Source organism: Podarcis vaucheri (assembly GCF_965113315.1).
Source record: "Podarcis vaucheri genome assembly, chromosome: 3".
Lineage (NCBI taxonomy): Eukaryota > Metazoa > Chordata > Lepidosauria > Squamata > Lacertidae > Podarcis > Podarcis vaucheri.
The window spans coordinates 120996768-121005620 of record NC_138761.1 but is presented as its reverse complement, the minus strand read 5'-3'; positions in this window follow the sequence as shown (position 1 = coordinate 121005620).

The following is an 8853-nucleotide window of genomic DNA, read 5'->3' as shown; positions in this document are numbered from 1 at the left end:
CAAGTAATTTGCGCCCCCTAACCCATGGATTTGCGCCCCCTAACCCGTGGATTTGTGCCCCCTAATCCTAACCCCCAGATGTTGCGCCCTGTGCGGCCGGCCCCCCCCTGCACCCCCCACGCTACACCACTGGTTGGTGGTGATAGACTGGATGAGGACTAACAAACTGAAAGTTAATTCAGATTGGTTGGTGGGAAGCAATCTGGTTGATCTAGGATCAAGTGCTGAGCCTATTCTGGATTTGCACCTTGAAGGTGCTTGTGAGTTTGGCTATTACAGGATGAACCAAAGGTAGCAGCGGCCAGTAGTTTTGCCTACTACACCAGTTGAATGAACTTTTAGCCACAGAGATGCAGACCACAGGAACCTCAAAATTAGACTACTGCAATGCATTCCACATGGGGCTGCCTTGGAAGAGTGGTCAGGATGCACAACTCGTCCAAAATATGACAACAAGGTTCTTGATGGGCTTCTAGTTTGTATCACACCTAGTCTCACACATCTGAATCGCTTACCGGCTTGTGTCCAGGCCTTATTTAAAGTGCTGTTTTGACTTTCAGAGCCTGAAATGGTCTGGAACCAAGCTATTGGGGGAAAGGGTGTCTTCTTACATATTCCCCTACTTACACCATCTTGGGTTACTTACTTTGCTGACCTATGGACAGTGAGAGCCACATCACAGGCTTTCTCTGTGGGATTCCTTTTGTAGGAGGAGACCTCTGGCTGACCCTTGTGAGTTTATGAGGGCAGCCAAAGCTTTCATATTTAGGAAAGCTTTCATACTGCTGGACAAGAAGATATGATTTTGTTTTTATTTGGTTTTATCTTGTTTGATACTAGTGAATGATATGTTACTTGTCAGCTCTGATTGTTGTTTCCTTTGTGTATAATTTGTCAGCTGCTGCAAGAACCATGTACTGAGCATGCAGAATATACATGTTGTGCTCAGGGCCGGGGGTCCCAGTTATAGAAGATCTAAGCCATGAGTAGGCAAACTAAGGCCCGGGGGCCGGATTCGGCCCAACCGCCTTCTAAATTTGGCCCACGGACAGTCCTGGAATCAGCATGTTTTTACATGAGTAATAATAATAATAATTTTTATTTATACCCCGCCCTCCCCAGCCAAGGCTGGGCTCAGGGCAGCTAACAAGCAATAATAAAAACAAGTTGAATGAATACAACTTAAAAACAAGATTAAAATACAGCATTAAAATATTGAAACAGTAAAATATTAAAATGTTAAAATGCAGCCTCATCACAGAAGGAGAAAGGAAAAAGAAAGGGGGGGGGAAATCAAATTGGCTCCAAGCCAAAGGCCAGGTGGAACAACTCTGTCTTGCAGGCCCTGTGGAAAGAAATCAGATCCTGCAGGGCCCTGGTCTCATGAGGCAGAGCGTTCCACCAGGCCGGAGCCAGTGTTGAGAAGGCCCTGGCTCTGGTTGAAGCCAATCTAACTTCCTTAGGGCCCGGGACCTCTAGGGTGTTGCTATTTATGGACCTTAAGGTCCTCCGTGGGGCATACTGGGAGAGGTGGTCCCGTAGGTACGAGGGTCCTAGGCCGTGAAGGGCTTTAAAGGTCAAAACCAGCACCTTAAATCTGACCCTGTACTCCACCGGGAGCCAGTGCAGCTGGAAAAGCACTGGGTGAATATGCTCCCATGGCAGAGACCCCATGAGGAGCCTCGCTGCAGCATTCTGCACCCACTGGAGTTTCTGGGAGTTTCTGAGTAGAATGTGTCCTTTTATTTAAAATGCATCTCTGGGTTATTTGGGGAGACTGCCCGGTGTTTTTACATGAGTAGAATATGTGCTTTTATCTAAAATGCATCTCTGGGTTATTTGTGGGGCATAGGAATACATTCATTTCCCCCCGCCGCCGCCCCCCAATATAGTCCTGCACTCCACAAGGTCTGAGGGACAGTGGACCGCCCCCCTGATCTAAGCCTTCACCAAAGTACTCATCCGTGTAGGGAGGGTTGCAGATGCAGCCCAGTCCAAGCAAACCAAGGTCAAGCGCACATAATTAGTTGAAGGGAAATTCTGCTTCTCCACATAACTGTGGCATTATGGGAATGTTCTTGCTTCTTTTCTCTGGCATTCTGGGAAGTCTCGCTTATAAGCTTTTCTCTGCTTCTGCACACACTGTACAACCTGTTCCAAAGACCAAGACATTCCCTCATTTCCCTAGACTGCTCAGTTCATCTTAAGTTCATGAAAAACACTATGACCTGTACTTAATGCACAGCTGACCACATCTACGGAATTCAATTGTTATATTCTTTCATGTTATGATCAATCATTAGTAATTGTTTTAGTCATGCTATATCAATCTTTAGTTATAATTTAATTAGGAGGTTTCATGCCTGTCTAGTTCTGTGCTCCTTTCCCCAGCCTTTAATCTATTGGTGATTAATGTCTATATGTAATCCTCGCCTTGCACTTGTGTGAACCAATCAGCAACAAGTTGCTTTGTGTTTGTATCAACCAATCAGCCACAAGCACACCTGTGGCAATGTTTGTAATATTCAATAAAAGAGAGTTCTCGGGGCTTGCTCCAAGAGACGCCTCTCACATGACACCTGCTACTCGTCTGTCGTGGTTTCATTCCAACAATTGGTCTAGGTCCAAACATGATCCAGAGACAAGGCCAGGCGACAGTCTAAGGTTAACATCACAGGGAGGTTAGGCCAGACACAACACCACAAGGCAGGAACTAGCTGCCAAAGACTTTTCTTTGTTTCCACAAACTGGAAGACTCAAGAGGGGAAGCCTTATATACTTTGGGCTCCTAAATGACACCCTAACCACAACCGCTGGCAGTGAAGGAGTATTAGGGACTCCCTTACTCATGAATAGTTGCAGTTGCTCAAAAGTAGCCTGGCTCTGGGTTTGCAGACAGATACTATGCCTAGAGGGACGTGGGTGGTGCTGTGGGTTAAACCACAGAGCCTAGGACTTGCCGATCAGAAGGTTGGCAGTTCAAATCCCCGCGACGGGGTGAGCTCCCATTGCTCGGTCCCTGCTCCTGCCAACCTAGCAGTTCGGAAGCACATCAAAGTGCAAGTAGATAAATAGGTACCACTCTGGTGGGAAGGTAAACGGCGTTTCTGTGCGCTGCTCTGGTTTGCCAGAAGCGGCTTAGTCATGCTGGCCACATGACCCGGAAACTGTACGCCGGCTCCCTCGGCCAGTAAAGCGAGGTGAGCGCTGCAACCCCAGAGTCGGTCACGACTGGACCTAATGGTCAGGGGTCCTTTTACCTTTACCATGCCTAGACCTGAAGCTTTTGGTGCAGGCACTCTGGAGGAAGGGGGGCACACTCCTCCTCTGCCAGTTCCAGGGGTTGTTTATCAGGTAGCAGCCTGGAAGGGGCTCCTCAGGCTTGGATTTAGCAAGTCCTCAACCTCTGCGATGTCTGGTTCATCCTCTGAGGACTCCACGTCTGATACCTGGTCAGAATAGTACTGCAATCTGAATCCTGTTTGGTTGCAAGTAAGCCCCACTAAATTCAATGGGTCTTGCTTTTGAGTAGACAGTTAGAGTTGTTCTATTAGTTTTTAATTAATGTCTGAAAGAAAAAATAGAAAGGTTAATATGAAATGGTCTGGATGATCATTAGTCTCATCTAGTCCTCTACTGATTCCTTACCCCAGGACTAGACAACCTGTGGCCCACTAGATGTTGTTTGACTCCAGTTCCCATCAGACCTAGCCTGCAAGGGTAACGGTCAGGGAAGAAAGGAGAGAGTAGTCTAGAGGTATCCCCCTCACCGCCACTCCTCAGAGATATTCAACCTGATTATGAAACTCACCCACTGAATCACACTACATTTGCCAAAATCACAAATAGAATGCACTGTTTTGTCTCAAGCATTTCAAATCATCTAGTCCAGATGATGGATCCATGGGGTCATGAAGAGTCGGACACGAATAAACGACTAAACAACAACAACAAAGCTGCCACTGGAAGGAATTTTTAAATTTTGTTTCAGCATTGTTTTGAGAGATGGGACATGGAACTAAAAAGCAATCTAATGTGAATTGTACATGAAAAGTGTGCATGAGAAAGGGGAGCATCAGCTATTTTCAAGAGTGGAGTTTACATTTGTACTGAATTATTTCCCCCCAAATTTACCTAAATTCAGTTTTGGGGTGTTTGGAAAATCCATTGTACTGTATTGTACATAAACACTACAGTTATGATGAACTGAGATATACCACTTTATATCACATGATGAGGGTGAGAGGGTGGTCAGGATATCATCTTGTATTTGGGGCTCATTCTAAATGCTTGAGAGTATTACATTTTTAAGGTCAGGGTTCATATTGTAGCACCTGCTTACTGCTACAGCTATTATTATTTGAACTTATATTTTAAATGCAAAGTTAGTAGATAGATGATAGATAGATAGATATAGATAGATAGATAGATAGATAGATAGATAGATAGATGATAGAGATAGATAGATGATAGATAGATAGATAGATGATAGATATAGATAGATAGATAGATAGATAGATAGATAGATAGAGATAGATGATAGATAGATAGATAGATAGATAGATAGATAGATAGATAGATAGATGATAGATAGATAGATAGATAGATAGATAGAGATAGATAGATGATAGATAGATGATGATGATGATAGATAGATAGATAGATAGATAGATAGATAGATAGATAGATAGATGATAGATAGATAGATAGAGATAGATAGATGATAGATAGATAGATAGCCACTTGCACTGGGAAAACAGGGCAAATTGCTCTTTTACCACTCATTGATCATCCTGACTGTACAGGCAAATGGGCAATTAAGGCTGTACTAAAAAAGTAGGTCATTTGTGCAGAGTCATCCTGAGGACACACCCTTAGAACACTGGCATAATCATAGGTGAGAAAGGCATCTGGCTGTGTCATACCAACATGATAAATTGGCCAACAAGGAAAGTTACCGTAATACTTTGCAAAACAGATTTGGAGAATCGAAAGCACATGGGGCAGGGGGTGAAAATGCCTGGCAAACAACAAGTACAATACTGGTGCTGGCATATGAGAAGAAGACTAGAATTAAAAAAAACCAGCAATGATGGGCTCATTCCCATTATAAAGATGTTTAACTTAGCTCTAAGTATGTCTTAGCAATGTAAATTATTGACATGGGGTTGAAAGTTGCTCCTGTCTAGACACCCAGGGTTCTTTCAGCACCATAGATGTGGACAGTTACCAACTAAGAAACTGATTTACACACTGCTAAGAGACAGCTACTCGATGTAAACTCCCTTCCCCTAGCTATTTAATTCCTACAGATCCCAAACCTTATGAGTTCCAGCTAATCTAACATTTGAGGAGTAACAAATGATAACACAGGAAGGTAGATGCATAGAAACAAGTAGTCAAACTATTAGCAGAACTAATAGCAGAAGGCAGAATGCCAGAACATTGACTAGCACATTGGCTAGAATGAGCAATCAATTAGAACTCTTGCATGAGTGGCGCATATCATGCCTGGGTAAATTGTGTGGAGCTGAAAGTATTGATTTGAATTTGCTTTTCTCTTAAACAATAGGCTGGATCTATAATGAGTTTAAATCCATTGCCAGCCTTTTATATTTATTCCATTTGAACAAACAGCTTTATGTAGACAAAGGGAGAGTGGCATTTTTCTTTTCTTGTCCTGGGAGTTTTGCAGCATAATTTTTTTTTTGTTGTTGTTGACCTACTCTTCACTCAAAAATCCCTGGGTAGTGTTGGCATCCATATGTTTTGGGAGACAGTGGAGGAGTGCACTTTGGGGGGTGAAGTCAAACTGTTGGAAGGTTATAGAGCCTGCTGTGGCTGTGGAGACCGATATGGGAGAGAGATGTTTTGTTGCAGCTGCAGAAGATGAGAACAGTTTAAGATAACTTACAATTACAAAAATGGGGTGGGTCCTGAAAATATATGTCTCAAGTGTCAAAGACCAGTGTTCAGAAGTGCTTTCAAGGAAATCTGTGTCGTGAAGGTGACAGATGCACGGCAGTGGAGAGGGAATTCCACAAATGAGGTGGTCCTTCAGAAAATGCCCTCTCCTGGGCCGGTAACTTCTCAAGCTTCTGAGAGTGGTAGAGCTACTAAGAGCGCTATCTATCTATCTCCATCTCCATCTCCATCTCCATCTCCATCTACAGTATCTAATCTATCATCGATATCATCTATCTATCATCTATCTATCCTCTATCTATCATCTATCTATTATTTACCTCCCTCCCTCCCTATCTAAATAACTTTTTATTGGGTTTGATAAATAAGAGTGATGGGAATAATAAATGATGCAAATAAATAGACCTGGAACAAAGCTCTTTCTTTTTCATCTCATTAATTAAATGTGGGCCAACTTCTATCAATGCTGTGGCTTTGTCATAATGCTTCATTGAAGTAAATTCGGCACTCAATCCTTGGGAGCCCCACTGCTTTCAGGGCCTTTTTGCTCTCAGTTGTCGTAAGCATGGGTGGGCACACACACATTTGCATGTGGTTCCTCAGGTTAAGAACTTAATTTGTTCCGGAGGTCTGTTCTTAACCTGAAAAACTGTTCTTAACCTGAAGCACCACTTTAGCTAATGGGGCCTCCCACTGCCGCTGTGCCACCAGAGCACGATTTCTGTTTTCATCCTGAAGCAAAGTTCTTAACCTGAGGTAATATTTCTGGGTTAACGGAGTCTGTAACCTGAAGCGTATGTAACCCGAGATACCACTGTGCACAAGTCCTCCACAAGTAAGTGACGAGTGTTTCCTCATGTCCAAATTAAACATTTGATAATTATTGTGCTTATTAAAGGTCTACTGCTATGGTCATGTGATAAATATAGATCTTGTTAACTGTCTATTGAGACTAATCCATTTATGGCTGCTGTGATCCCCCCCACCCCCACTTTCTCGTAAGAATTGCAGGCTTGAGGGTAAATACACTTTTCTTCTCCCCTCAGCATCTTGTCCAATGAAGAGTTCTGGAGAATCCAAAAATTTGATCACCATTTTGTGATACTTTATTTGGTTCTAATAAAGGTATTGTGATACTGTGGCATATATACAGTATTTTAATACTTTGTTGGAAGCCGCCCAGAGTGGCTAGGGAAACCCAGCCAGATGGGCGGGGTATAAATAATAAATTATAATTATAATTATATATATATGGTGGTACCTCGGGTTACATACGCTTCAGGTTACATGCGCTTCAGGTTACACACTCCGCTAACCCAGAAATAGTGCTTCAGGTTAAGAACTTTGCTTCAAGATAAGAAGAGAAATCTTGCTCTGGCGGCGCAGCAGCAGCAGGAGGCCCCATTAGCTAAAGTGGTGCTTCAGGTTAAGAACAGTTTCAGGTTAAGAACGGACCTCCAGAAAGAATTACTTAACCCGAGGTACCACTGTATTTAATAAAACTCCTGCCCCCAAGATCTCCTTTTCACATTTTAATAATAGGCATAGGAATACATTTTAGGGGGCAAGGGCTACAGACCTACTCTTAGACATTTTAAAGAGAAACAAAATAAACAATTACAGTGGTACCTCGGGTTGAGTACTTAATTCGTTCCGGAGGTCCGTACTTAACCTGAAACTGTTCTTAACCTGAAGTACCACTTTAGCTGATGGGGCCTCCTGCTGCTGCTGTGCGATTTCTGTTCTCATCCTGAAGCAAAGTTCTTAACCTGAAGCACTATTTCTGGGTTAGCGGAGTCTGTAACCTGAAGCGTATGTAACCTGAAGCGTATGTAACCCGAGGTACCACTGTAGTGCATCTTATGAGCACTTGTTGAGGCACTATCACAACTGGGTCCCGCTTGAGAAATAACCAGCCTAGGTCTAAAATAGAATGACTGCCCTGCGACTCTCCCCTGCTTGCTTTGGGAAATAAAAAGCCTGAGAAAAACCCAGGCTTTAATGAAACAAAAAAGGACAGAAAGGAAAATGTTAGAAAAAATCTAATTAAATCTAGAAAAACTTGTGCCTTGGAAATTTTATCGCATAGTTTTCAATATTTGGGTTTAGCAGCAGTGGGCGCATGAGACCTCTGTGCTTCTGGGTGGATTCTTCTCCACCTTTTTACTGTAGTTTCTTGTCTAATGCCCTGCAGATGTTAATGGACAACACCATCTTCCTTGACCACTGTAGTGATCAGGTGGGATTGCTATGAGGAATTATAACAAATATAGAGTAAGCCATCTGTGTCAGCAATGAAAGCATTGCGTTGACTGGGTTTAAACTATTTTGATATGATTTTTGATCAATCCACACCTCTGCATCCCTGTTCCATTTCTCTTTCTTCACAAGTCACATACACACTTAGACAGGCAGGCTCCTGGGTCATCAAAGACAGTGGGCAGTTTCTTTGATGTAGCTTTTCTGATATGTTAATCTTAGGATGTTAATCTTAGGGCCAGGAAACAGATCTCACCTGAAGGTGATAATGATTGCTGTCTTCCTGGACATCCTTATCATGTGCTTTGCTTGTTTATGACCTCAGGGGTTGTCAAATGCACTCCTTTGTAGTTCTGTTTTGTTTACCCCAGAAATATGTGTGCTTAATTACTTTTGGTAGTGTAACTTTGTCCCCACTGGAGTTTGTTGAAATGCTCAGAAGAAATCTGATTGGTTCTTACGAACACTCTGCAAAAAGTTCTTTTGTGAATAAAACGACCTGGGCCGGAGGGTGGAGATACACACCCTTCCAAGAGTCTTGCTGGTCAAGCCTCTGTGTGTATTCTTATTAATCAGAGTTCAATCCTTCCTTTACTTTGAGAACGCCTCAGACCACTGGCCACGTTGGCTGGGTCTGATGGACGTCCAATAGCAAGGAAAAGCTTAAAG